Here is a 23,913-nt window from a genome sequence, read left to right on the forward strand (position 1 = left end):
TGCAGAAAATTAGTGCTGCCTTCACGTCAATTGATAATAGCAAAGTGGCTCAGACATATGTCTCATGTGAGTCTGGTGAGTGTGGAAGGAAAGCGTTCACAGAAGTACTATGAATGTTTTGGATTATTGTGTTCCTTGATCTTTTTGGATACCTGTCAGATCTGGATTTGAAAACATCGTGAAAAGGTGTAAGGTGCCCTCAGCTAACATCTTAGAATGTTTGTTTGAGTTAGTTGTGCCACATTCCATGTATGGATGGCAGTCCGAAGGTATGCACATGGCTTCACATCTCCATGGTTGGTGCAAATCACCATAGCTGGGCCACATCAATTGAATCAAATGTAACAACAGGAGGGCTTACAAAAGTCCCTGCCCCTCCCTCTGTACATTGTACCTATGTGTAATAAATGTGTCATGGCCACAAGGGATGTTTGACTGGTAATGCAGTCCACAAGTAACCAGGCTTTGGATGTCTCTCTCGATGCACATGATGAGACGATTACACTCCATGATTAGCAGGGTTGGTTATAGGGTCTAGCAGCAGGCCAGGCCCTGCGGCACCCCACCGTGCATGACCAAAGGCCACGCATGGCCTGGTTGAATTAAAGTATAGTAATAAAAATTACCTTACGTTAGAAAGAAACATAGAAGTTCACTGAAAAAACAAAGGTTACAAAGACATTATGGTTAGGAAATATCATTTTTTTAAAACATAGAAATTGACTTAAAAAACAAATGTTACAGGGACGTGATAGTTAGGCTCACATTTTAAATGTACAAAACCATAGAAATAAACTTGTTAAAGTTAGAGCTGTCTCAAGTAACTATAACTTATTGGTGCCCTCGCCACGTACTGCTAATTATCCCAGAAATTGTAGCACTCATGATATCTTTGATAGTATCATTGATAATATCAATGTAATATTTGCAGTAACATTTTTTATGTAAAAACTGTGCATGGCGGGAGCGCAAGTTGCAGTTACCTTACAGCATGAGTTAGAATTACTTGATATAACTCTAAAAATAGCAAGTGAATTTCTATGGTTTTGTAGGTTTAAAATGTGAAGAAAGCCTAACAATAACATCCTTGCAAACTTTGATTTTTAAGTTTATGTATGTATATATATATATCAAAGACCATTCAGGGTTAGAATGACACATAAATTATGCAAAAAACAAAGGAGAACTCTGGGAAGTTTCCAATTTTAGGTGGAGAGCTGCTCTAGTAAGGAGCACCCTGCAACACCAGCGACACTCTAGATTTGCTCACCTCAAATGTCTGCTTATCTAGCAAAGTTTTTAAGCATAGGATCAGCACAGTGCTATCCTCACCGAGCTAGATAGTGACAAAGTCTTTTGCCATTTGTACAGCAAAACCTTTAAGCATAGAATTGACACAGTGTCATCCTCACTGAGCTGTAAAATGACAAAAGCCATTTACCACTCCAGGCACAGTATTATAGCTTTGGACTGGTCAAACACCGTCCAAGCCAACCTGGAATGAGTAAAGCAACCCCTGACATGTGTTTCACTCTTATTAGAGCTCTTCAGAGGGGTACAGCTTTGTCCAGACACAAGGGAGTAATGCAAAAAACAAAGGAGAACTCTGGGAATTTCCCAATTTTAGGTGGAGAGCTGCTCTAGTAAGGAGCACCCTGCAACACCAGCGGCACTCTAGATTTGCTTACCTCAAATGTCTGCTTATTTAGAAAAGTTTTTAAGCATAGGATCAGCACAGTGCTATCCTCGCCGAGCTAATTAGTGACAAAGTCTTTTGCCATTTGTACAGCAAAATCTCTCTCTCTCTCTCTCTATATATATATATACACACACACACACACACACATATATACTGTATGTCCATATATATAAATTTATGAAAAAAACAAATGTTACAGGCACGTTATAGTTAAGTTCTGAATTTACTTGCACAAAACCATAGAAATTCAGCAGTTACAGCTAGAGTTATTACAACTAGCGCCCTAAGGTAACTATAACTCGCGCCACCGCCTTGCATAGTTATCTGTTCAATAATTTTACTATAGATGTTATAGTACCATTAGCAATGATGTTATCAAAGATGTCATGAGTGGTGTAATTTGTGGGGTAATTAGCAGTGCACAGCGAGGGCACGAGTTATAGTTAACTAAGGGCACGTTTTATAGGTATTTGAAATAATTCTAACCATAACTGCAGAATTTTTATGGTTTTGTACAAGTACATTCAGAACCTAACTATAACTCCCTGTAACCTTTGTTTTTTTTAGTGAATTTCTAGGGTTTTTTAATGTAAAGTAATTTAATTACAATATATTAATCCAACCACTGCCGCTCACTGCCTTTGGCTGAGCATGGCAGGGGCAGGACACCCCCAATAACCATGCAACCTCGCAGTGCACGCGGCCTTCAGCCATGTGTGGCAGGGGTTGGCTACAGCCAACCCCTATGACCACCCAACCCAGCACCATGCACAACCGAATGGACTGTCTCTCTGGGTGTGAGAATAAGTGTGAGAAGGTGTCTGTAGGTATGAGAGTGTCTGATTGGGTTTGAGAGTAGGTTTGTGAGGGTCTTGGTAGTTCTTCGAGTGGATGTGTGATGCTCTAAGTGGGTCTGTGAGTGAGTGTGTCAATGTCTGAGTGGGCCTGTGAGTGGGTTTATGTGAGTGTCTGAGTGGGTCTTTTATGGGCTGTGAGAGTGGTACTATGAGTGAATAAATTAGTGTTTGAATGACTGTGATTTTTTTTTGTTAATGCCTATATTAGCAAATTTATTGCAATATTACATGGGGGCACCGCTGAGCGTAGCAAAGCATTCAGGAAGATCACTCTGCGTGGAAAAAATATTCTTAAGGACATAATTTCACCCTTGCAGACCCCTGTATCACAGCTCTGGTGTCAGGGTACCTCCACCCTGACCCCTTATCCCATTTACCAAATTTATTCTGAGCCCCGGGATCGTGTCCCGTAACACAAAATGGCAGCCAAACTTTCAGGTTGTCAGGTTGAGGTCAGCAAATCACAGAATTCCTGGTAGGGCATTTGTTCACAAATTTGGTGCAATTGCCGTGAAAACCTCACCATGGATCTGTGGCCCTAATGCTGTTTGATCAATCTTCACAACATTTTCCAAAAAATAATGGTGGTCACTTCAGCTGCTGTCTGAAAATTTCCAGGTGGTCTGTCAAGTAAGGGCCAAGAAAAAGGGAGAGTCACAAAACACATTCCCCCATTAATGTTTTCACAGGGATTTTGAACCATGATAGCTCAGAAACCCCTGGACTGAATTACACCAAATGTGGTAGAAAGGTAGCTCTTAGTCCACAAAGAGGCCTTTTTGTTATTTGGTGTAAATCTTTTCAGTAGTTTCAGAGAAATTCAAGTTCTGATTGGCTGCCAACACTTCCACAATGAAGTTCTGGTGGCCATGTTGGGACTCAGCTTCAGCGCTGGGTTGGGTGGTTATAGTGGTTGGTCTCTCTGGGGCATTGTGTATTGTACTGTGGGGGCCTGCTGGCCTCCTGCAGTCCTGAGGACTGACACCTCCCCAGGGCTTACAACTAAATGATGCAGGGGGGCCAAATGGCCCAGCCACTACCACCCCAGGTACTGAACAAAAAAAATGCAGGGGGCCACGTGTCCCCTCTGCTGCTCATGGGACCACAATCTCCCCAGGGCAATGCTCATTGAAGGGGGAATGTGTGGCCCCCTCTGGGACCACTTATGCCCTGGGGACCCCCACTCTCCAGGGCTGGCTCTTGCTATGTCCCGGGCTGCCCACCCCTAGGACATAGCTGTTTTCTGTGGCTTGGTGGCAACTTTGAGGCGGAAAGCCAAAGGCCGTGTGCAGCAATGGGTTCGGTGGGTATAGTGGTTGGACGCAGGGGCTGGCCATGAGCCTCGCCCTGCGACCAAGCCCAACCGCACACGGCCAAAGGCAATGGTTGGATTAACATATAATAATGAAAATTACTATACATTAAAAAACATAGAAATTTACTGGAAAAAAAACAAAGGTTACAGGGACGTTTTATTCAGGAAATAGAACTAAAAAACATACAAATTCCCTTTAAAAACCAAAGGTTATATGGAATTCAGTTAGGCTCACATTTTAAATGTTCCAATCCATAGAAAGCATAGAAATTCATCAGTTATGCTTAGAGTTACCTCAAGTAACTATAACTTGTGCCCTAAGGTAACTGTAACACAAGTCCTCGCCATGCACTGCTAAACTACCCCACAAATTATGGCCCTCATGACATCCTTGATGATATCATTGATAATATCAATGTAATATTTGCAGTAAATTTTTGAAGAAAGAAACTGTGCATCTCTAACTATAACTGGTGAATGTTTATGGTTTGGTACATTTCAAATTTGAGCCTAACTATAACGCACCTGTAACCTTTGTTTTTTCAGTGAATATATATATATATATATATATATGTATATATATATATATATAAATATATATATATATATATCTTATACATATATATATATATATATATCTTTATAGAAGAAACAAAGGTAACAAGGGTGTTATAGTTAGGTTCTAAATTTAAGCTTTCTGAAATTACCGTAGAACTTCAGCAGTTTTAGTGAGAGGTATTTCAAGTAACTATTCCTTGTGCCCTAAAGTAACTATAACTCACGCCCTAGCCATGCACAGTTTGTTCCTCAATTATTTAACTGCTAATGTTTCATTTATATTTTCAATGATGTTATAGAAGTTGTCATGAGTGCTGTAATATCTGGGGTAATTAGCAGTGGGTTGGGTTTAAGCAGCTGTTGACAAGAAAGATGACATTTGTCGTCACAGTTAGTGCTGGAAATATTGTGGTAGAAAAAGGTCAGATCCTTGCATCAAGGATTATAGGTAACCTTTCAAGGTAGATATGTAGAGAAAATGCACGTGGTTTGCCTTGGCCAAGCACACAAAGCTAGGCTGATTAGTACTTTACAGAAGAGGTGTTTTACTTGGGGACCTGCTTTGTTTTTATCTGAAAGTGCTTGCCCCTGAGGTTTAATTTCTGTAAAATGAGCATCATGCCAGAGTGAATCCTGCCATGCGTATTTATCCAAGAAGAACCCACTGTTTTTTGCAAAACGTTTACCCAACTGGAATGCTTTCCACTGGCTAATTAGTGAGTACTACCTTCTTGGGTAATTGTATAGTACAGTTCCACTTTGATAACAATGTTTTATTTTATTCTTTTAATAGTATGGGGTCGGGGGGAGCCTCAAGGCCCCTGCGGTCCCAGCTGGCTCCCAACTCTGCAGGAGCCGGCATTGCTCCTGCAAGGAAGGAGCTGTTTAAATAGCACAATGTGCAATGGCCAATGTTTTCATGTTTCCCAGCATGTATATTTGTGTACAGGGAAACAGATGAAAACTTCGCTTTCTGCAAGCAGGAGCTGTTTGACAGAGAGAATGATGGCAGCACTATCCATGTTTGCCAGAGTGCTGGCCGGGGTAACAACTGATATACTGGCACCACCAATTGAATGCAAATTGAATGATAGACTTAAAAGACTTGAGAAAATATGCAGGACTAAAATTTCAAATTGGTGGGAAGCAACTACACTACAGAATTATGTGGATAAAGGATTCGTTCCAAGGGGACTACGTATTTATAAGATACCATCATATGATTCAACCAACCAGAAGATCCATCATATGATTTAACCAACCAGAAGATGCTTGAGGAGTGGGCTGAAAAAACACATGCTGGAAAGTTTCATAAAATGTGCATGGTCATATAGAGAGGCATTGCTGCTTGAAATTAAGGCTATTAAAGAAGAATTGAGCCAGAGCACAGAAAGGGACACTATTGAGAAATGTACAGAAGCAATAAAATTGCAATTGAATAAACATGTAGATGATATAAAAGCACAAAAACCTCACCTTTAGTTAAAAAATATGACTATGTATTCATGTCCCAAATGCCAGTACCTAATGCTTCGACAACACCTCCAGAACCCTCTCTATCTGAACCTGGATACGTTTGTGAAAATGACACTGATACCTCTGGAACCACTGAAAGTACCATGTCATTTAGTGACTGCAGTGGCAAACTGGCACATTTTTTGGCTGAACGCTGGATCCTGCAAGGGGGCCTGCAAATGTTGAGAGGAACAGCAACACCAAAAAGCAGGGACTGAGTATTAGGATGAAGAGGCTGGGGAAAAGGAAGAGGATATGTAGGAACCAGAGGAGGTGGCAAAGACTCTGACATAGACATTAAGGCCCTCATTACGACCCTGGTGGTCGGTGATAAAGCGACGGAAAGACCGCAAACAGGCCGGCGGGAAAAAAATTGAATTATGACCGCGGCGGTCATCCGCCACTTCACCATTCCGACCGCCATGGCAGTGATGACCGCTGGGCTGGAGATTTTGGTCTCCAGCCCGGCGGCCGTCACTAGACCGCCAACGGTATCAGGACCCTGCATACCACCATGGATTTCGAGTGATTGGGAACCGCCATGAGATCCATGGCGGTAGGCACTATCAGTGCCAGGGAATTCCTTCCCTGGCACTGATAGGGGTCTCCCCCACCCCCTGCTATCCCCCAAGAGTCTCCCCCCCACACCCCCTGCCCCCTGCCACCCCCAAAGGTGGCACACGCCCCCACCCACCCTCACCACAACATGCACATATACACATATACACACCCCTACACGCACACACCCCCAACATGCACATACATGCACCCCTACACGCACACATACATCACAACAACACATACCCGCACACATACAAACAGACATGCACACCAACCGACCTGCACACATTTCCCATACACACAGCACCCCCTGCACGCATACACGCACTCACACACCCCTCTACACACTCACACGCATACCCCCATGCACGCATACAACACACACCACCCCCACCCCCCTCCCCTAACGGACGATCAACTTACCTTGTCCGTTGGCCCTCCGGGAGGGGACGGGATCCCTGGGGGCAGCTCTGCCACCAGGACACCATCACCAGAACACCGCCACACCAAATCATGGGACGTGACGGTGTTCTCTTGACGTGGCGGTGGAGGTTGAGCAGGCTCCACTTTCCTGCCGACCGCCAGTATGGTTGCTGGCGGCTTTCCGTACAGAAAAGGATGGAGGGCTGCCAGTGGTCATAATATGCGGCGCGGAAGACCGCCACCACTGGCGGTCTTCAGCACGGCGGTACCCCAGCGGTCTTGCAAAAAGACCGCCGAGGTGTAATGAGGGCCTAAGGGCCATATTTATACTTTTTGACGCACAACTGTGCTGACGCAGTTGTGCATCAAAAATGTTACCACCTGCTAACGCCATTCCTACTCACCATGCAGGCGCCTTATTTAAGGAATGATGTTAGCCGGCGCTGCGGACTGGTCTGAGTAAAAAAAAACGACTCAACCAGGCAGCACCGGCGTAGGGGAAAATGGGGGTTGTGCGTCAAAAAACGGTGCAAGTCAGGTATGAGGCAAAAATCATGTCTCAAACTGGAATTGCGTCATTTTTTGACACACAACCCCGATTTAATTGACTCCTGTCTTAGCAAAGACAGGAGTCATGCCCCCTTGCCCAATGGCCATGCCCAGGGGTCTTAAGTCCCCCGGGCATGGTCATTGGGCACAGTGGCATGTAGGGGTGCCCAAATTAGGCCCCCCTATGCCACATTAAAACAATTAAAATAAATACTTACCTCAACTTACATGTACATACCTGGGATGGGTCCCCCCATCCATGGGTGTCCTCCAGAGGTGGGTGAGGGTGGCAGGGGGTGTCTCTGGGACCAGGGAAGGGCAGCTCTGGACTCCTTCCGAGCCCACAGGTCCCTTAACGCCTGCCCTGACCCAGGCGTTAAAAAACAGCGCACAGGCTGGGCGCCGTTTTTTTAAGGCCCACCTCCTCCTGTGCGTCAAAATGACGCTGGGGTATAAATAAGGCGCACTGGCCTTAAAGTCATTTTTGGGGCGGGAACGCCTACCTTGCATATCATTAACGCAAGGCAGTTTCCCGCATCCAAAAAATTATGCACACAGTGGAATTTTGATGTCCGCGGGGTCGGGCATCAGAGTTCTAATATGGGGCAAGGTTTGCGTTGAATGTGCGTAAAGTTTTTTGCAGCACATTCGGCGCAAATAGAGTATAAATATGCCCCTAAAACTGGAAAAGGAAAGAGGCTCATGGGAACCGAAACAGGGAGCTTCAATACAACAGTATAATGGATATGGAAATGATGAATACAATTATTTTTAATCTCACTACAAGAGCGCTATCGGACATTGAGAAAGCCACCTTATGCTTAGGCCTCTCGTTTTGCTCATCAGAACAGTTCAACTATACAGAGACCTGCATAGACAAATAGGTTTGTGAGGGTATTGTAATGGTGAGAGGGGAAGGAGGACTTCGGGTATTAGTAGTAACATTGCTGACTGTGATTTGCCTATAGGTGACATTGATACCCTCCTTACTTTGCATGAATTAGAGTCTGGTGGGGATGAAATTCTAGTCCCTCGTGACATGCATGACATATTGGCTGACCTAGGCACAGCTTATGACCATGCTGCCTCGTCCAACTTCAAACCACACTCTACTTTCTTACCCACAATGCCACATGATATTATTGATACGTTTTATGAGGTTACCATAAAAATCTCATGAGATTTCAACACAAAATGTGTATGAGAAAGGATTCCCAGCACAATCTATCCCTAGCTCGAAGACAGGCTATCAAGTCCCTGAATGATGGCACGATTATCATATGTCCTGAAGAAGAGGGGGGCGATATTGTGTTGCTTGGTAGTGACATTGAGGAAGTTAAACGTCAACGTTGTGATACCAGGTTCTATACTATAGTAAACAGGAAGACCTACACCAACAGTGTCACTGACATCTGGAAGAAATTGACAGATTGGAAAGACCGAGGGATACTGGAGTGGAAAGAGTATTGTTTTCCTAAAAACAATTACCCCAAATTACCAGTAATATATCTTTCCCCTAAGGTATATTAAAACAGCACCAATCCTCCTGGAAGACCTATCATATCCTCCAGGGGTAGTGTCTTGGAGGATGTCTTCAAATATAAAGATAATTTCTTGAGGGACTATGGGGGTCCGCCATTCTACCGCCGCGGCCGCGGTAAACCGCCACGGTAATTCTAACCACCAACTGTGAAACCGCCAAAAACCCGACATCCAAGGAAGGCAGCCTCATCAGCAGGCCGCGGAAAACTGGAGATGACCAAACCTCCACCGCCACGCCAACACAAACACGCCCATGCCATTCTGACCCACGAATCCACGCGGCAGTCTTTCAACCGCGGTATTCCATTGGCGGTACACACCGCCGCGCTCAAAATACACACACCCATACAAAACACAGCCACATTGGACAATTTGAAATACACACACCTGACACACATACAAACAACACTCCCACACATCCAATCAACTATAAAACACACACCCACATCACCCACAAACCCCTACGACCGAAGATCAGAGACGAAGGAGAGAGAGACACATCACAGAATAGAGAGCTACATCACACAGAGGCACACTACACCATCACACACACCACATAGAAGCACAAAGCACCACACACTAACACACTCATCACCATATACACCACCCCACACCTCATCCACACCACCCCATGGCACCCCAAAGGCACCCACGCTTTTCGGACCAAGAACTCCGGGTCATGGTGGAGGAAATCATAAGAGTTGAACCCCAACTCTTCGGCTCACAGGTGCAGCACACCACTATAGCCAGGAAGGCGGAGCTATGGCAGCGGATCGTGGACAGGGTCAACGCGGTGGGACAGCATCCCAGAAATCGAGACGACATCCGCAAACGCTGGAACGACTTACGGGGAAAGGTGCGCTCGATGGTCTCGCGACACAACATCGCAGTGCAGAAGACTGGCGGGGGACCCCCACCCACTCCACCCGAATTCACAGCATGGGAGCAAGAGGTACTAAACATCCTGCATCCTGATGGCCTCGCTGGAGTACACGGAGGAATGGACTCAGGTAAGTACAATCTCAACTACTTCACCCCCCCAGCATGCTAACCCCCACCACCACCCTCACCCCCAAGCCCCCATCACACATCCTCCCTGAGAATGTCTCTCCAGCACAACCCACCCAACACCAACCCATGCATGCCACCACAAACTATAGACACCCATCACCTTAGCATGACCACTGCACATACCCCCCCACCCCAAACACCCCCACAACACCTCCCCCAAGGGAATGACAGCACTGGGGGACAAGGGCACCCATAAATCGCACGCAATAGCACACACAGAAACAATAACCATACTCTCTTACCCCATGCAGGACCCGAACGCCAACACACCGGCCAGGAGGGTCCAGAAATGTCCACCCCCCCCCCCCGGAAGAGGCCCCCAGTGATGACAGCAGCTCTGTCGACCTGGAACCTGATGACCAGCCCGGACCATCGGGGACCTCTGGACAGTCGGTTCCCCACACACAGGCCACAGCAGACCCAACCCCCTCTGGGAACAACAGCACAGCTCCCACCCAGCGGGCCCATGCCTCTGTCTCTAGGACAGGTCAATCAGCGGTGTGTCTGCCACTACAGGGCACCCAGGTTAACCCACCACCCCAACAACAACAGGGACCTGGGGGAAGTGGTAGTGGGCACACCGTCCAGGGGACAGAGGCCGGGGGAAACAGGGCAACTCGGAGGGCTGCTGTGCGACAGGGGGGGGAGGAGAGGCCCAGGGAACCCACTCTCAAAGAAGCCCTCACCACCATCATGGCAGCCTACCACCACTCCCAAGAGACGATGGCGACGGTACTGGCCAGGTTCCAGGAGATCCAGGCACAGCAGGAGGAACGCTACATGGGGTTCACCAATCAACTCACCAACATCTCTACCGCTATGGGGAGCATAGTCCAGGCCCTCAACCGGATAGAAGACACGTTGCGGGACCATGTGGCACCACACAGGGCCCCTGTCACTAGCCCGGACCAGGAACAGCCTACCACCTCCGCCGGCGCTAGTGGACAGGAGGCCCCACCACAACGACAGGCCACCAGAACCCCACCTCCTGCTGAAGAACAACCACCCCGCAAGAGGAGCCTGAGATAAAAAAAAAAGACAGAGTAGGATGTCAAGACCCCCGCCAGCATGAGATACCCCCTGAAGTCATCCCACTGTCCCACATTGCCACCCTGTCCAACCTTGAACTGCCCCTGCTCCATCCTTCCACAGGCATATGGACAATGCACCTGTGAGACTGAGAACTGGACTCTGCCATGGATATTACTCCACCCCCACCCATCACCGTGTTAATATCATGTACCATTATCTAGCACAAAAAATAAATCACTCAATGCACTGAAATCAATCAGGAGTCAGGCTGTATTATTTACAAATGTATAACACATTACAGATCAATTATGTTCTGTTAACTTTGTGCTGAACACATACCGAGATCAATAAGCATTAGTCCATGGGCTAACCAAGCAGAAGTCACGCAGTGGGTCATACAGCACTGAAAAGGGAAGGGAAAATCAAACATCAGTTTAAAAGAACTGGGGGGTCATAGACAAATTTGAGAAGCAGGAGGCTTTCAGGAAAAGTAAAATGGCGTGGGTGATTCTTACCTGTGTGCTACTGAAAATACTGTTGGATAACTCTGTCCCTGTTGTCTGTGTTGTCCTCTGAGTCTTCCTCCTCTTCACTCTCCGCAGGCTCCACAGCTGCTTCAACACCACCATCTGGACCATCCTCCTGCAGGAAAGGCACCTGACGTCGCAATGCCAGATTGTGAAGCATACAGCAGGCCACGATGATCTGGCACACCTTCTTTGGTGAGTACATCAGGGATCCCCCTGTCATATGCAGGCACCTAAACCTGGCCTTCAGGAGGCCGAAGGTCCTTTCTATGATCCTCCTAGTTCGCCCATGGGCCTCAGTGTACCGTTCCTCTGCCCTGGTCCGGGGATTCCTCACTGGGGTCAATAGCCAAGGCAGGTTGGGGTAACCAGAGTCACCTATTAGCCACACACGTTGTCTCTGTAGCTGTTCCATCACATAAGGGATGCTGCTATTACGCATCACATACGCGTCATGCACTGACCAGGGAACATGGCATTCACATGGGAGATGTACTGGTCAGCCAAACAGACCACCTGGACGTTCATAGAATGGTAACTTTTCCTGTTTCTGTACACCTGCTCATCGTCTTTTGGGGGGACTAAGGCCACATGGGTCCCATCAATGGCACCAATTATGTTGGGAATATGTCCAAGGGCATAAAAATCACCCTTCACAGTGGCCAAATCAACCTCCTCAGGGAATATAATGTAACTCCGCATGTGTTTCGTCAGGGCAGACAACACCCTAGACAAAACTTTTGAAAACATGGGCTGAGACATTCCAGATGACATGGCCACTGTTGTCTGGAATGAGCCACTTGCAAGAAAATGGAGGACTGACAGCACCTGCACCAGAGGGGGAATTCCTGTGGGTTGGCGGATGGGGGACATCAGGGCTGCCTCCAGCTGGGCACACAGTTCATCGATAGTGGCACGGTCAAGTCGGTATCGTAGTATAATGTGGCGTTCTTCCATTGTCGACAGGTCCACCAGCGGTCGGTACACGCAAGGATTCATCCTTCTCCTCGCAAGTCCCAGCGGACGGTGCCTAGGAAGGACAACATGGAGCACAGAGTCAAGCTAATCACTGGTACGTTCACCACAGCTTGCATAGCACACGGTTATCTATGTATTGAAAGGCGTGTATGTGTGGCAATGCAAGGCCTAGGCCTGTGTGTCGCAGTAGAAATTATGCCATGTGGGCCCTTGAAATGGCGGCTGCCTGACCTGTGAAGTGGGACAATGGGATGTGAGGTCAATGCGCTGGCGGAGCACACCGTGGCGGGAGGCGGTCGAAGACCGCTATACGCAGCCGCATTGGTTAACATTGAAGCCTATGGGTTTCAGGAGCCAATGACGATGTGCGCCGGCGGTAGCGGTACGCACCGCCGCGGGCATGACCGCCATTTTATATCTGGTTAATCACTCGAGACCTGATCATCCACAGGAGAGGACCTATACTGCAAGTGCTGCTGTGACCTCGGTCTGGAAGTGACAATGGCTGCTGTGACTGGGGAAAGGGCCCCTGCCTTCACGTCTGAAGAGTTGGAGAAGCTCTTGGATGGGGTCCTCCCCCAGTATGCGTTACTCTACGGTCCTCCAGACCAACAGGTAAGTACTCCGGGTGCACATGGAATGGGCGATGCCTGTGTGGAGTGGGGTGGATGTAAGTTGGTGGGGTGGGGGGCGAATGAGGAGTGCAACGCATGACAGATGAGAGCATGTGCCATATGGCAAGGTTGGGGAGGGGGGGCCAATCCCATCTAACATGCAGTAAGTTGATGAATGTTTCCTTCCCACCCTGTACATGTCACATAGGTCAGCGCCCATCAGAAAGTTGAGATTTGGCGTGCCATCGCCAAGGAAGTCCGGGCCCTCGGGGTCCACGTCAGACGGGGCACCCACTGCCGCAAGAGGTGGGAGGACATCCGCCGCGGGACCAGGAAGACCGCCGAGTCACTGCTGGGGATGGCCTCCCAACCTAGGAGGGGTGCCAGTCGTACCCTGACCCCCCTGATGTCCCGGATCCTGGCGGTGGCCTACCCTGATTTGGCTGGGCGCTTGAGAGCATCACAGCAGACACAAGGGGGTGAGTATCAGCACATTCTGCTATCTTTCTGCGCAATGGAGGCGTCTGGGTGGGGGAGGAGGGTTGTGGGTGACATTAGGCCAGGGCGCTTTCTGTAGTGTAGTCCTCTCCCATAGGCATGGCCCTGTGCTCCCGGCCCCCACCTCTGTAGGGTGACAAGTACAGCTATTGATGGTCCAGCCTCACACATGTGCGCGTTTGTCGTCTCTTGACCTGTTGTCCTAGTCATAAGTACTGAGTAGTGTACCCCGAATGCGCGGCTTAGTGCATGAGGCTCCTGTGTCTGTCCTCTCCGCCAACGGTGTTGACATTGCATGCACTCAACCTGGTCTTCTTTTTTCTCCCCCCACCCTTCTTCTTCATCTTCTTGTGCATGTGTGCATTAGCATCATCAGGCGGAGGAGAATTGGCATCGGAGCACAAGGGAGCTGCAAGTCACAAGGCCCCGGTGGGCCCAGGAACAGATACCAAGGGTACCAGTGATCCGGAGGGAGAGGGGAGCACCACAACGGGGACCGGTGGTGAGACCAGCGACACAGACACGTCCTCGGATGGGTGCTCCCTAGCGGTGGCGGCAACATCCGTGCCCCCCGCCTCTACAGGTACAGCCGCCACCCAGCGCACAAGCCCCGCCCTCCCTGCAGCCCCTCAGCCTACGCTCCGTGCCCGCTCGCCCAGGAAGGCGGGCGTCTCCTTCGCCCCAGGCACCTCAGCCCCTGCCCCTGTCACCCCTGCTGCCCTCAGTGCGGAGCTCATTGACCTTGTGAGGACGCTCATTGTTGGGCAGACTACCCTTTTGAATGCCATCCAGGGGGTAGAAAGGGAGGTGCATCGGAGCAATGCCTACCTGGAGGGCATTCATTCGGGTCAGGCTGCCCATCAACGATCGTTCACTGCTCTGGCCTCAGCACTGACGGCAGCCATTGTCCCTGTTTCCAGCCTCCCTCTTCTGACTGCCTCCACCCTGTCTCTGTCTCCTGTTCCTCAGCCTATCCCATCCACACCATCTGACCAGCCTGCACACACCTCAACACCCAAGGGCAGCTCATCCAGACACAAGCACCACAGATCCCACAAACACTCACCCAAGCAACACCCAGATGCAGACATTCCAACAGTCACTACCACCCCTGTGTCCCCCTCCTCCTCGTCTCCCTCCTCCCTCCCTGTGACGTCTACACTCACACCTGCATGCACACCAACATCAGCCAGTGCTTCCATCACCACCACACCCTCCTGTACAGTCCGCACGCGTGCAGTCACCACCCCCACTGCCATTTACACGTCCCCTGTGTCCTCTCCCACTGTGTCTGTCACCCCCTCTTCCAAGACACACAAACGCAGGCAGCCACCCACCCAACAGACATCCACCTCACGACAGCCTACAGCACCAGCACCTTCACCCAATGACAGCACACCTGACTCTCCTACAACCACATCCTCTTCCTCCACTCCCATCACCACTTCTCCTACCCTTTACCTTGGCCCTAAAAAACTTTTCCTGGCTAATCTTAACCTCTTTCCCTCCGATGACCTACCCCCTCCATCTGCAAAGAGTCCCAAGAGCACCACAGCCACCACCAGCCCAGCTTCGAGTGTCACTGTTGTGCATGGGTTCTGGAGTCCACCCTTTGCCAGCAGTGACACCTCAATCAGCAGCAAGGACACATCCAGCCCCCCCCCCGGCAAGAGGACCAGGAAACAAAAGGGCAGCCGTGCGAGGACTGACACGGCTGCCCCCAAGGAGCAAAGTTCGCCCACTTCACCAGCCACAACATCTAGGGGAGGCAAGGGCCCGAGAGCACCATCTAAGGAGCGAAAGGGCAGCAGGGCGGAGAAGTCAGCCAGCAGGAGCGCGGAGCAGGTGGGCCCCACATGCCACATCCCAGATGTAAAGGAGGACACCAAAGGGCCCAGGACTCTGTCACCGAAAGGTCCAGAAACATCACGGTCGGAGGGCGACTGAGCAGGGAGTCCAGCCCAGGTCTGGCTCCCTTGACCTACTGGATGTGCACCGCTGAAGAGGGCCCTCCGTGCAGAAGAGCACCGCTGAACAGGGCCCCGCCGTGAAGATAGGCACCGCTGAAGAGGGCCCGCCGTGCAGAAGAGCACCGCTGAACAGGGCCCCGCCGTGAAGATAGGCACCGCTGAAGAGGGCCCGCCGTGCAGAAGAGCACCGCTGAACAGGGCCCGCCGTGAAGATAGGCACCGCTGAAGAGGGCCCGCCGTGCAGAAGAGCACCGCTGAACAGGGCCCCGCCGTGAAGATAGGCACCGCTGAAGAGGGCCCGCCGTGCAGAAGAGCACCGCTGAACAGGGCCCCGCCGTGAAGATAGGCACCGCTGAAGAGGGCCCGCCGTGCAGAAGAGCACCGCTGAACAGGGCCCCGCCGTGAAGATAGGCACCGCTGAAGAGGGCCCGCCGTGCAGAAGAGCACCGCTGAACAGGGCCCGCCGTGAAGATAGGCACCGCTGAAGAGGGCCCGCCGTGCAGAAGAGCACCGCTGAACAGGGCCCCGCCGTGAAGATAGGCACCGCTGAAGAGGGCCCGCCGTGCAGAAGAGCACCGCGCCGTGAAGATAGGCACCGCTGAAGAGGGCCCGCCGTGCAGAAGAGCACCGCTGAACAGGGCCCGCCGTGAAGATAGGCACCGCTGAAGAGGGCCCGCCGTGCAGAAGAGCACCGCTGAACAGGGCCCACCGTGAAGATAGGCACCGCTGAAGAGGGCCCGCCGTGCAGAAGAGCACCGCTGAACAGGGCCCCGCCGTGAAGATAGGCACCGCTGAAGAGGGCCCGCCGTGCAGAAGAGCACCGCTGAACAGGGCCCGCCGTGAAGATAGGCACCGCTGAAGAGGGCCCGCCGTGCAGAAGAGCACCGCTGAACAGGGCCCCGCCGTGAAGATAGGCACCGCTGAAGAGGGCCCGCCGTGCAGAACAGCACCGCTGAACAGGGCCCCGCCGTGAAGATAGGCACCGCTGAACAGGGCCCGCCGTGCAGAAGACCACCGCTGAAGAGGGCCCCACCGTGAAGATAGGCACCGCTGAAGAGGGCCCGCCGTGCAGAAGAGCACCGCTGAACAGGGCCCCGCCGTGCAGAAGAGCACCGCTGAACAGGGCCCCGCCGTCTCAAGCACCGCTCCGCTGGGCACCGCCGTCTCAAGCACCGCTCCGCTGGGCCCTTCCTGTCAAGCACCGCTCCACTGGGCCCTTCCTGTCAAGCACCGCTCCGCTGGGCCCCGCCATCTCAAGCACCGCTCCGCTGGGCCCTGCCGTCTCAAGCACCGCTCCGCTGGGCCCCGCCGTCTCAAGCCCCGCTCCGCTGGGCCCTTCCTGTCAAGCACTGTTTATGGTTCACTGTGCCCACCATGCCTCCTCCTTGACCAGTGGAGACTGTCATCCACCTCATGGACTGTGGCTTTGCACTCCCCAGGATGGCACAGTGGGCAGCCCACCCACTGTAGAGACTTGAGAGACTGTGTCTTTGCACTCCCCACGATGGCACAGTGGGCAAGCCACCCACTGTAGAGACTTGAGAGACTGTGGCTTTGCACTCCCCAGGATGGCACAGTGGGCAATCCACCCACTGTAGGGACTTGAGAGACTGTGGCTTTGCACTCCCCAGGATGGCACAGTGGGCAAGCCACACACTGTAGAGACTTGAGAGACTGTGGCTTTGCACTCCCCAGGATGGCACAGTGGGCAATCCACCCACTGTAGGGACTTGAGAGACTGTGGCTTTGCACTCCCCAGGATGGCACTGTGGGCAACCCACCCACTGTAGAGACTTGAGAGACTGTGGCTTTGCACTCCCCAGGATACATCAATGGGCATGGTGGCCCCTTCGTGGATCTGGCGTCGTGGACTCATGTGGCTGTGGTGCCCCCCCTTCCCTTCCCCCTGAGGTGCCTGTAGTTTTTTCATCAGATGCCCCTGCAGTGTTCTCTCCAAAGGACTCAGGTCTCCTGTGTGGGCTTTGCCCTTGTGTCGCTACACTGTGGCCCAAGGACTGTTCTATTTAATTTTGATGTAGAGGACTAATTGCCTCAGTTCTCCATGGCAGTGTATATAGTATTATTTTGGTATGGATATTTTGCATAGTTGACCTATATTTATCAGAGTCTATTTTTTATATAAATTTTTCTTCACAATTTAATTATGTCTTTGCATTTTTCAGGGGGGTTTGGGTGGTGTCACTGTGCATTGTAGCTCTGCATTGGTGTGTACATTGTTTGGGGGGGTGGGGGTCGCATATGTGTGTTCCCGTAACCTTTCGTCCTCCCCCCTCCCGTGTGTCGTAGGTGCAGTCCTCACCGTTGTCGTATGCGCCGGCGTTCGTACTCGTGGTAGATGAGCAGGTAGACGAGAGCAGGTAGGATGTTTAATTCGGGTTCCATGCTGTCCTCTGTACTCGTGGAGTGTGTTTTGGTGAGCGTTTTCCCGTTCGTAGTCTGTTTCCGCCGTGTTTTTATCGGCGGGGCTCCCGCCCCGGAAAAGGTGGCGGATTGGTGAGTTATGATACTGTGGGCGGTACATTGTCTGCCGCCTGCCTGTTGGCGGTGACCGCCGTGCTGTTTGTCTGTACCGCCGTGGCGGGCGGAGTGTTATTGTGGCGGGCTGTGTTGGCGGTTCCCACCAGGGTCAGAATTCCATTTTTTCGACCGCCGGCCTGTTGGCGGTTTGGCCGCCGCTTTATCACCGACCGCCAGGGTTAGAATCACCCCCTATGTGACTAGTCTTCCCTCTTATTTAAGGGAGACCAAGGACTTTTTGAGTAAACTAGAAGGCATACAATGGGCGAAAGAGTATATTCTTTTGACCTTGGATGTCAAATCATCGTATACTATTATTGAACATGAAAAAGGCATCCAGGGTTTTAAAAATTTCCTACGAGCAAGACCATTGAAATATCTCACACACACAGAGATGATAATAGAGATGATCAGACATTGTCTTTTTAATAATATCTTTCTCATGATGGGTCTCTGTCCAGACAGGTCCTTGGGTCCTTGATGGGGATGTATTTTGCTCTCAGTTTTGTGAACCTCTTCGGTGGTGGGAGGAGAATATTTTTAAAAACAGTATGGATTCCCCAGAGTTTGGACAGGTCATACTTTAGTTAAGATATATCGAGGACCTGTTCATCATCTGGAAGGGTACTGAAGATTAAATCAGTTTCTTCATTAGCAAACTGAACAATAACACCCACAATATTATCCTCTCCTATATGATGAGCAGGACCACTGTTGAGTATTTGTATGTGAGGTTTGAGGTTAGTAATGACACCATACAAAATATGCTTTTCTGCAATTCCATGGCGGGTAGCAGTCTCCTGCATGCCCTCAGCAGCTACCAGGGCACCCTTAAATGGAATATCCCTTACAGTGAGCTGCTGAGGTCCTAACAGAATTGCTGTATAGAGGAATCTTTTCTTCTTCCTCTCAACAATCATTGATCCAAGTATCATACTTTCATTTCCTCTAAAAATGTTGTATCTGTCATACCATTATAATGTCCTGAGGGGCCCTCCACATGGTCTAAGCCCAGGTTTACATCATTCTACTTTCGGTCTCTTTGCACAACACGGGAAACCTCACCCGGCCCGGACACAGAAATGATTGTAGCTCTTTCTCGGTTCTGTGGATGGTGGTGCACGGCCGTTCTTAGTTTGTGGAGTGATTTGTCTGGTTAATTCCGATAACGAACGAGACTCCTCCATGCTAACTAGTTATGTGACCCCCGTCAGCCGATACGAAATTGCCAGTTATGGATACGTAATAAATGTCTGAGTTAAAGCAGTTTGGAGTTCCGGCTCTCCTTGCTTGGAAACTTGCTGGAGGCATGGATTATATCAGGGGGTCCTGCACCCGCTGCCGAGCACCGATCCCATCAGGTGAAGGTCAGGAGTAAATGCAGGAAGCTCTTTTGTGATATATATACCAGAAGATGAAGGATCACAAGAAAACATATATATTTCAAAAGCCTTTATCAAATAGATGGTACATACCCTATATGTTGTTAAAATAGTTGCTACAGTTCATAGACCTACACAGCATATTGCAATTTACCCCATACTTCTGAATCTCTGTCAATCCTGAATTCTTTTTGTATAAAATTGGTGATCACAATCTTAATACCCTCAAAGGCAAGTATACCACCACACAATTCAAATATAAAGCAACATTCACTCTTGAATTTCTGATAATTAAACGACATGGAAAATACTGCACAAGCTATATGTCTTAATGTCTTAATCCATTTCATAATTGTTAAAATTATGTATGGGGCTGTGCTGAAAAAAATGAACAAAAAAGGCTTGAGTACCATGGGTTGTACAAACATAAAATGTACATCAATGCTGCAAATGTAATGGCAACCATCTGTGCATAAACATAAGTGTAGCGCTATTAGAAAATACTCTCATTATTAAAAAGAAATGATTAAATAAAACACACACAAAACAATAAGTGATTCTTAAAAAGTATCCGACTAACATTCCAGATATTTGAGAGGGATCCTAAGGGTCACCGCTTATTCGTGTCAGTTTTGGAAGCAACATTAAAGGTGAGCTCATATCATCCCATCAGAAACAGAGGCATTAAAGGAGAGCTCATATCATCCCATCAGAAACAAATGCATCAATCTAAATCAGAAAAGTAAATATAAACATACCTGTATTGGTATATATCTATTTACCCTCATCCGAGACACCAAAGGCCATTCCTCCATACAGAGAATGATAAAAGATAAAAACGCAATTTTAGAAAAAATGAATTAATGACAAATAATAATGTAGAACAAAACAATGTGTATTTACATCCTTTAGACAATAATCCAATCCCTATTGTGTCTCATCCATAAAGGGTCATGTCTGGTTAGAGTACCTGTTATGATCATAGTCTAAATCAAATTTAAAGTAGTTACAACACACTATTGTGTAATCGTATTCTCTCAATGTTGCTATACGGACTGGTATCCTTTTGATTATATCCAATGTGTCTCTCTAACCTGGTAAAACCATAGTAACAAAAAGTGCAAAGGTGAAACAAAAAATGGTCATCTATACAACGCACACTGGAGAAGATGAATATGAATGATAACAAGAACAAGATGAAAATAAGCATTCCTCTTATACGCCATTCTTTTTCTCTTACCGGACTAAAGGACTAAGGGATACATTATAAATATGCCCAATCTTTTATACTCCGATGTGCACAGCTAAATCCTCATCACTGTTTAACCCATATGGAAACTTTGTGTTGGTCCGCTGTCATGGATAATATTGGTAAGATATGATTTGGTGTTAGAGATAAGAATGACCTGAAAGTGTAGGAATGTGGTCTGAGGCTCGGAGATTGTTTTCATTTAACTAAACACATAGAGGTAGAGATAGTGGCAATTCACATTATTACACTCACATATGACATCAAATTAAGAGAATTAGGGCCCAAATTAGATCTTGGTGGTAATGGTCCTGCTGTCATCTTTTCGACTGAAAACCTGTCCACCGCTGTGACGGTCCGCCCACCATATTTAGATATTGGCTGTCCGATAGACAAAAGCCCGCATTCGAACAGCCGCCTCTCGCCAAGGAATACCATCCGCCGTCAATGTCACCCTAGACAATAGTAGCTGATGGTAGGACACAGGCTACACCTAATGCCAAGCAGATTTGGATCTTCCTTTCTGCCAATGAAAAAGTGGTGGTACGACCTCCAAGCCAGAGTTGGCTGATTGGGCTGGAAGATGGAGAAAGCCCACTTTTTTCTGCATTTCACATCTGTCTTCGACTGGACACAACTGAACAGCACTCTCTGTCGCTGCTGCCACTGAAACATATGGCAAAGTTGGAGTTTGTGTTTGTGACTTACCTCTGTTCCACAGCCACTACCATTGCGCAATGTCCATTAAGTACCGCAATGTCCTCTCTCTGTCAGAAAACAGCCGCCAATACACCATCTGTAGAGCTGTAACTTCTAACCTATTTTCTCGGGTCCACTGCCGATGGGGCTTGGCAGTGCAGCCACCAAGATCTAAATCAGGCCCTACATGACATCTTTGGTCCTGGTGAATTTAACTATGTACAGGCCTTGACCTCATGAAATCCCCAAAAAGTTGTTAAAACTAATTAATACGCTCTAAATTCTATTAGGCAAAACATAAGCATGCATATGAGGAAAAATTGGACTAGGTGTGGAAGTAGTGGTTGCAACCACTTGTGACAGCTAATTGATCCCCATGCATCAGATGCAGTGCTGCAGAATGCTTAACAATTGGTAACTTGCTGTTTTTTTCAATTTTGTGGTGGTCCACAAAAGTTCCCATGTAGCCCCTACTGTAGATTCTAAGGATCTAAAATATGAGCAGGGCCACCGGAATTATGTAATTCTGTGACTGATGAGTTTTCTGTATAATTATAGGTTTTCCACATAATCCATCAGCAGTTGCAGAGCTTGTAGATTTCAACAAAAAATATCTGAAGAGCAACCAGATGCAATGTTACTGAAAATTCTGAAACATGTGTTACCACACAGTGAAAAGGTTCTTTACAAAGGGTGACTGGCCCCTTTTCAGATGCTTTGTATTGGATTTGGATGTTAAACTAGTACTAATGAGTATTAATGAGGGGGAAAACCATACCCAGACAATGTTAGAAAGTGTAAAAATAACTGAATAAAGAAAAACATGTTTTTGCCAAATGTATTGCATTACTGCATAATTTGACTTCTTGCTGCATAGTTTGGTCAGCCCTGGCACTTCATTTGACTGACCCAGACTTCTAATTACATGGCTCTGCAGATTAGTCAAGGTTAAGTTGAAGAAAATAAAGAGCTTTCAACATGTGACTTCTTTCTGACCCCTTAATGAAACCCATGGGTAGGGAAACTCTACAACATATAAACTCAGTGGATGAACATTGCAATCATTAACAGCAATATGAAATATAAAATTCCCAAAGTTTCATCTTAAGAGGCTATACGTTCCGCATAATAATTGACACATTCTTAACTTTTCAACAAGTCTCCTATGTCCAACAGATTTCATCTAGAAAACCTGAACACAATAATATTTGCTCTTATGTGCCCTAAATCATGAGTATTCACAAACATTTTCCCAGGGGTCAATACGTTTGGTCTGAGATGTGACCAAGTGCTACACTGATGTTAGTACAGTGATGGTCAGGGGGTTGGCGGTTCAGCAGGCCTGGTTTCAGGATTGGTTATGATATGGTGGGTGTAGGGGAAGGGAAGAATATATATCTAGTGGCTGAACTGCAAAATGTGAAACCAGAAGCAACTGACTTGCCTCTTAGTTCAGTACTGGCATTGTTTTCAGGATCGGGGCAAACATGAATGTTTGGAATCTATTGCTTTAAAAAATACTTCTCAATGCATTGATGTAATCTGATGTACTAAGATGAAACTGTTTAGCATTTTAGTGAAATATGCATTTTAAATTTTGAGGAAACTTTATTATATTTAATACACTTTTGCTACAAGATGTCTTTAAAAATGAAGGTGGTGCTAAATGTAAGCGGTGCTGGAGAACCTACTTACTTTTTTTCAACTTCAATTATGTTCCAATGTCATTTTTGAATTGTAGGCTTTCTCTGGCAAATTTTTAGGCATAGACTTGCACACTCATTTCAAAATCAGGAAAAAATGTTTGGCGTGAAAGAAACATTGCTTCCATGGCAACAGCATGCTCTCATGATGCTGAGGACATGACATATTGAACTCACTTTATGTTTGGAATAGCACTTATCTATTGCAGTTTAGCATAATGACATGAATTGAAACAGAATCGTGTCTCTGAAAAATCCCTGCAAATAGGCTATTTACTATTAAATATATTTTCACAACTTCAACGAGTCAAGTCTTGTGCGGATCACTGGCAAACATCTGGCTGGAAATACGACAGTTTATCTTTCCTAAAAGCCAGACAGCAGCAATCCAGCGCATCTGAAACTAGATAAAAAACAATTCCATCATCCATCGCTCACACTCTTTTCTGATCAAGGCGAGAGGCTGGTATTGTGTTTGCAAGAACGGCGGTCCCGGAGGATGAGAGTAAAAGAGCATTAAGGCTGCAATTCATCTTGTCTGAAAACATTGGTATCCCACTGAAACACGGCAGTTAACTGTGCAGAGGTTCATGACACACCTTTTGATGCGCTAAAGCACTTCAAATGATTGCA

This window comes from Pleurodeles waltl, chromosome 5 (assembly GCF_031143425.1).
Source record: "Pleurodeles waltl isolate 20211129_DDA chromosome 5, aPleWal1.hap1.20221129, whole genome shotgun sequence".
In the NCBI taxonomy this organism is placed as follows: domain Eukaryota; kingdom Metazoa; phylum Chordata; class Amphibia; order Caudata; family Salamandridae; genus Pleurodeles; species Pleurodeles waltl.